The sequence below is a fragment of the Cebus imitator genome, unplaced genomic scaffold (genome assembly GCF_001604975.1).
Source record: "Cebus imitator isolate Cc_AM_T3 unplaced genomic scaffold, Cebus_imitator-1.0 Scaffold1, whole genome shotgun sequence".
NCBI lineage: Eukaryota > Metazoa > Chordata > Mammalia > Primates > Cebidae > Cebus > Cebus imitator.
In genome coordinates, this window is record NW_016107316.1 from 15,467,530 (window position 1) to 15,474,654 (window position 7,125).

Here is a 7,125-nt window from a genome sequence, read left to right on the forward strand (position 1 = left end):
TTGGCTCACTACAACCTCCGCCTCCCAGGTTCAAGCAATTCTCCTGCCTCAGCCTCCCGAGTAGCTGGGATTACAGGCATGCACCACCACGGCTGGCTAATTTTTGTATTCTTAGTAGAGACAGGGTTTCGCCATGTTGGCAAGGATGGTCTCCATCTCCTGACCTCATGATTCGCCCACTTTACTCTCCCAAAGTGCCGGGATTACAGATGTGAGCCACTGCGCTCAACCAGGAATACTAGGTTTGAAGGAAGAAGTCTTATGAGAAAATATTGTTATGATTTCCTGATTTTTTATTTTGTTGTATTTTTTTGAGACAGAGTCTCACTCTGTCACCCATGCTGGAGTGCAGTGGTGCGATCTCTGCTTACCACAACCATCACCTCCCCAGTTCAAGTGATTCTCCTGCTTCAGCCTCACAAGTAGCTGGGATTACAGGCACCTGCCATCACACCCAGTTAATTTTTGTATTTTCAGTAGAGATGGGGTTTCGCTATGTTGGCCAGGCTGGTCTTGAACTCCTAACACGTGACCCCTTGCCTCGGCCTCCCAAAGTGCTGGGATTACAGAAATGAGCCACCACACCTAGTTGCTGGGTTTTGTTTTTTTAATACAGGGTCTCCCTCTGTTGCCCAAGCTGGAATGCAGTGGAATGATAACAGCTCGCTGTAGTGTCAACTCCCCAGGCTCAAGTGACCGTCTCATCTCAGCCTCTGGAGTAGCTGGGACAGGCATATGCCACCATGCCCAGCTAATTTTTGTATTTTTCATAGAGATGGGAGTCTCGCTATGTTGCTTAGCCTGGTCTGGCACTCCTAGCCTCAAGCAGTCCTCCTACCTTGACATCCCAAAGTGCTGAGATTACAGGCTTGAGCCACCATGCTGGCCTGTTTATTTAATTTTAAAATTGTAAAAAAAGTCATTTATTTATTTTTTTCTTTCTTCTCATAGTCAGCTTGGTTGTGTTTTCCTTAGTTACTCACCCTAGATACCCCAGTTAAATAAAACAGACCTTGATTTTTCTTTAATTGAATTTTGACAGTTTGGACAACTGATAACTTTAATTGTACAATTGGCAATTCATAACGATTTTTTTTCTGTTTAGGTAGAGTCTCACTCTGTCGCCCAGGCTGGGGTGCACTGGTGTAGTCATGGCCTGGTATAATCACTGCAGCCTCAACCTCCCAGGCTCAAGAGATCTTCCCACCTCAGTCTCACATATAGCTAGGACTACAGCTATGTGCCACTATGCTTGGCTAATTTTTGTATTTTTTGTAGAGACATGGTCTCACTCTGTTGCCCAGGCTTGTCTCAAACTCCTGGCCTTAAGCAGCCCTGCCTTGGCCTCCCAGAGTGCTGGGATTACAGGTGCGAACCACCACACCAGCTGATCCCATCTTTGGGCCAATAGTACCCTCCTCAAATTTACTTTTGAATCTTTTTGACACTAATCCATAATGTCAAGACATGCCAAGTGCAAAGTAGACATTTTTTTGACCCAGAACTGGAATCACCTATTTTTCCAGTAAACCTTGATTCCTTTTAGTGGGAAATGGCATTAGTATACCAACAAATCTGGGTGCTAGAAGTGTACATTGTTATTGGATGCTTATTGCTTTGGAGCCTTTTTAATGAGCAGAGCTAGTATGTATTTTTTTTTTTAAAGAGGAAATACGGCATGAGATTTTACTGATATTTCCAATTAAAATTTTTAAATGACTGGAATTTCACTTGGCTTCTTTGATTTTTATTTTGTTATTTATTCTTACTCTTAAAAAAAAGTTTTGCTTTTTGGCTGGGCATAGTGGCTCACACCTGTAATTTCAACACTTTGGGAGGCTGAGGCAGGCAGATCAACTGAGGTCAGGAGTTTGAGACCAGCCTGGCCAACATGGCAAAATTCTTTCTCTACTAAGAATACAGAAATTAGCCAGGTGTGGTGGTGAATGCCTGTGATCTCAGCTACTCAGGAGGCTGAGGCAGGAGAATTGTGTGAACCCAGGAGATGGAGTTGCAGAGAGCTGAGATCGCCCTACTGCACCCCTGGGCAACAGAGTGAGACTCTACCTCAAAAAAAAAAAAAAAATCTTGGTTGGTAAGTATCATAAAAACCATGATCATTATACCATAGTATCATAAAAACAATACTTGATCATTATATGATAGTATCATAAAAACAATACTAATGTATTACGAATAATATGATTACTAGAAGCTGTATTTACCCCCTTCAGATTTATCCAACTAGGATATCCAGTCAAATTACTAAATTACTCTGGTTTTTGTTGTTGTTTTTCTGTTTGTTTATTTATTTTTGAGACAGAGTCTTACTCTGTCACCCAGGCTGGAGTCTAGTGGCACAATCTTTGCCAACTGCAACCTCCGCTTCCTAGGTTCAAGCAATATTCATGATTCTGCCTCTCAAGTAGCTGGGATTACAAGCATGCACCACCATTCCCATCTAATTTTTCTATTTTTATCAGAGACGGGGTTTTGCCACATTGCCCAGGCTGGTCTCAAGATCCTAGCCTCAGGTGATCTGCCCACCTCGGCCTCCCAAAGTGCTTCCATTACAGGTGTGAACTAATGCGCCTAGCCAATTACTCTGTTTTAAAGTTATTTGAAATAGTTCCTATGTGTGGTTTTGCCACCAACTTGATCAGTTCCATTCCATTTGTTTTATTTTTACTTTCCATTTTTAGAGAGGTTTTTTTTGTTTTGTTTTTTGCTTTGTTTTTTGAGACAAGGTGCTGCTTTGTTGCCCAGGCTAGAGTGCAGAGTGGCATGATCATGGCTCACTGCAGCCTTGACTTCCTGGGCTCAGGTGATCCTCCCACCTCACCCTCCCAAGAGGCTGGGACTACCAGCGTGTACCACTATGCCTAGCTAATTTTTTGTAGAGATGGGTTTTTGCCATGTTGCCTAGGCTGGTCTCAAACTCCTGAGCATAAGTAATCTGCCTGCCTTGGCCTCCCAAAGCACTGGGATTACAGGTGTGAGCCACCACCCCCAGCCCAATTATTTTATTTTATTTTATTTTATTTTATTTTAAAGAGATGAGATCTCACTATGTTTCCCAGGCTTGTCTCAAACTTCTGACCTCAAGCAGTCCTTCTGCCTCAGCCTCTTGAGTAGCTGGGATTATAGGTGTGAGCCACTGCACCCAGCTATATTAACATTTTATTTATAGTATAAGTTCCAAATATTTTTTTCTTAGTTTGTCTTCTTTTTTTTTTTTTTTTTTTTTTTTTTTTTTTTTTTTTTTTTTTTTTTTTTTTTTTTTTTTTTTTGAGACGGAGTTTCACTCATGTTACCCAGGCTGGAGTGCAATGGTGCGATCTCGGCTCACCGCAGCCTCCGCCCCCCAGGTTCAAACGATTCTCCTGCCTACGCCTCCCGAGTAGCTGGGACTACAGGCGTAGGCAGGAGACAGACACCATGCCCGGCTAATTTTTGTATTTTTAGTAGAGAAGAGGTTTCACCGTGTTGGCCAGGATGGTCTCTATCTCTTGACCTTGTGATCTGCCCGCCTTTTCGGCCTCCCAAAGTGCTGAGATTACAGGCATGAGCCACTGCGCCTAGCCTCTTACACATTTTTTATTGTATAAGATGTGTCCGTTTTTTTCTTATTGCTTCTGGATTTGAGTTATGGGAAAGTTGTCTTCTCTTCCAGGTTATTTCCAGGTTTTTTTTGTTTTTTTTTGAGATGGAGTCTCGCTCTGTTGCCCAGGCTGGAATACAATGGCGTGATCTTGGCTCACTGCATCCTTCACCTCCTAGGTTCAAGCGATTCTCCTGTGTCAACCTCCTGAGTAGCTGGGATTGCAGGCTTGTCCCACCACACCTGGCTAATTTTTGTATTTTTAGTAGAGACGGGGTTTCACCATTTTGGTCAGGCTGGTCTCAAACTCCTGACCTCGTTATCTGCCCACCTTAGCCTCCCAAAGTGCTGGGATTACAGGCATGAGCCACCACACCCGGCCTCTTCCAGGTTACTAAAAAAAAATTTACTATGTTTTCTTAACTTAAATAGTTAAGAGTTAGCTCTTTATTTTTTTATTGTAGCTGGACACAGTGGCGTGCTCCTATAGTCCAGCTACTCTGGAGGCTGAGGTGAGAGGGCCACTTGAAACCAAGAGTTTGAAACCAGCCTAGGTAACATAGTGAGACTGGGTTTCCAACAACGCTTAAAACAAAAAATTAGCAGGGTGCACCCATTGTTCCAGCTACTCAGGAGGCTGAGGCAGGGGGATCACTTGAGCCCAGGAGTTTGAGCTGTAGTGCACTATGATCGTGCCTGTGAATAGCCACTGCATTTCAGCTTGGGCAACATAGCTAGTCTCTGTCTCAAAATAAAATAAAATAAAATAAAAAACATTTTTTATTGTGAGAAAACATAGATAACATAAGATTTGCCATTTTAATCATTTTTAAATGTACAATTCTGTGACATTAATTACATTCACAGTGTTGTACAACCATCACTACTCTTCATTTCCAAGACATTTTCATCACCCCAAACAGAAACTCTATACCCATTAACTGCTCATTCCTCACTCATCTCAATCCCTAGTAACCTCTATTCTACTTTCTGTCTTTATCAGTCACCTATTCTAGATATTTTATGTGTATAGAATCATAAAGTGTTTGTCCTTTTGTGTTTGACTTTTTTATTCATGTAGCATCATGTTTTCAACATTCATCCATGTTATAGTATGAATCAGAATTTCACTCCTTTTGTGGCTGAATAATACTCCATTGCTTATATACACCACATTTTGTTTATTCATTCATCTGTTGATGGATACTTGAGTTGTTTCCACCTTTTGGCTATTGTGAATATCACTGTAGCCACCAAACTCTTTTCCTCAGCAGCGGTTTTTCACGTTCCCACCAGCAGTGTACCAAGGTTCTAATTTCTTTACAAGTTTGCCAACGCTTGTTTTCTGCTTTTTGTTTTCTTTTTAGTAGTCATCCTAATGGGTGTGAAGTAGTATCTCATTATGGTTTTGATTTGTATTTTCCAGGAACTATTATTGATTTTGAGCATCTTTTCATGTGCTTATTAGTCATTTTTATTTCTTCTTTGGAAAAATGTCTATTCTCACAAGTCCTTTGCCCATTTGTGCATTTTTTTTCATTTTTTTTGTTTCTTTTTTTAAATTTTGTTGTGCATTTTTTTTTAAGAGACAGATTCTTGCTCTGTTGTTCAGATTGGAGCGTGGTGACATGATCATGGCTCACTGCAGCCTCAAATTCCCTGACTCAAGTGATCTCCTGCCTCTCAGCCTCGAAAGTAGCTGGGAATACAGGAGTATGCCACTGTGCCCAGCTTTCCTATCATTTTAACATTGCCCTTTTCTTGATTCAGCATTCCCTTGGTTGCTGTAACCCTTCTTTGACTATTTTCTAGAGTTCTGATAAAGTTGGTTCTAACAGTTTCTACTTGTTTTTTGATTTTTTTGTGGAGGAGGGGGACAGGTTTGTGGACCAAAATGTTTTTCCATTTTGCTGATGTCACCCTCGAGTTTAATTATCTTTTTCTTTTTCTCCCACTCTCTTTCAATAGAAGTTTAAACATTTTAAATCTTGTATATGTAATCTCCTCTTATTTAATGAAGGGGGTACATTCTGAAAAGAGCTTCATTAGGCAATTTTGTCATTGTGTGAATATCATGAAATGTGTTTACACAAACCTGATAGTATAGCCAACTATACATTCAGTCTGTATGGTGTAGCCCATTACTCTTAGACTACAAAGCTGTACAGCATGTTACCATACTGAATACTGTAGGCAATTATGATATAATTATAACTATTTGCATATCTAAACATATCTCAACATAGAAAAATTGTGCAGTAAAAATATACTATTATAATCTTATGGGACCATCATTGTATATCCAGTCCATTGTTGACCACCATGTTGGTACACAGCATATTACTGTATTTGGAGTGTATTTTTGTTATGGTAATATCACCTTACTATTGAGTTTATTAAAGGGTTCATTTCAGGCTGGAGTGCCATGGTGCAGTCTTGGCTCACAGCAACTTCTACCTCCCAGGTTCAAGTAATTCTCAAGCCTCAGCCTCCCCAGTATCTGGAATTACAGGTGTGCATTACCACGCCAAGCTAATTTTTGTATTTTTAGTAGAGATGGGGTTTCGTCACGTTGGCCGGGCTGGTGTCGAACTCCTTACCTGAAGTGATCTGACTGCCTCGGCCTCCCAAAGTGCTGGGAGTACAGGCATTACCACCATACCTGGCCTCATCGTTTTTATTTAAAAAAAAAAAATTAATAGTATAGACTCACATACTTTTGTTTTATTCAATGGCACATTATCCACTAGTGTTATTATTTTTTTAGACGTTCAATTTCTCAAATTTAGCCAACGGGAGCCACTTCAGAGTGGCTTTGGGGTCACTTTTTCTTTTCTTTTTAATTATTTATTTATTTATTTATTTATTTTGTGAGACAGAGTCTCACTCACTCTGTTGCCCAAGCTGTAGTACAGTAGTGCTATCTTGGCTTACTGCAAGCTCCGCCTCCTGGGTTCAAGTGATTCTCCTGCCTCAGCCTCCCAAGTAGCTGGGATTGCAGGTGCACACTACCACATCAAGCTAATTTTTTAATTTTTAGTACAGATGGTGTTTTGCCACCACACCCCTGGCCTTTGGGGTCCTTTGATATATACTTATGTTTTTTGTTTTTTTTTTGAACCTGTCTCTCAGGCTGGAGTGCAATGGCGTGATCTTGGCTCACTGCAACCTCCACCTCCTGGGTTCAAGCGATTCTCCTGCCTCAGCCTCCTGAGTAGCTGGGATTACAGGCACCCACAGCCATACCCAGATAATTTTCTGTATTTTTAGTAAAGACAGGATTTTACTATGTTAGCCAGGCTGGTCTTGAACTCCTGACCTCAGGTGATCCCCCTGCCTCTCAGCCTCCCAAAGTGCTGGGATTAAAGGCATGAGCTGCCATGCCCAGCCTCATCATAAGTTTTAAGAAGTCTTTCGGCCGGGCGCGGTGGCTCAAGCCTGTAATCCCAGCACTTTGGGAGGCCGAGGTGGGTGGATCACGAGGTCAAGAGATCGAGACCATCCTGGTCAACACGGTGAAACCC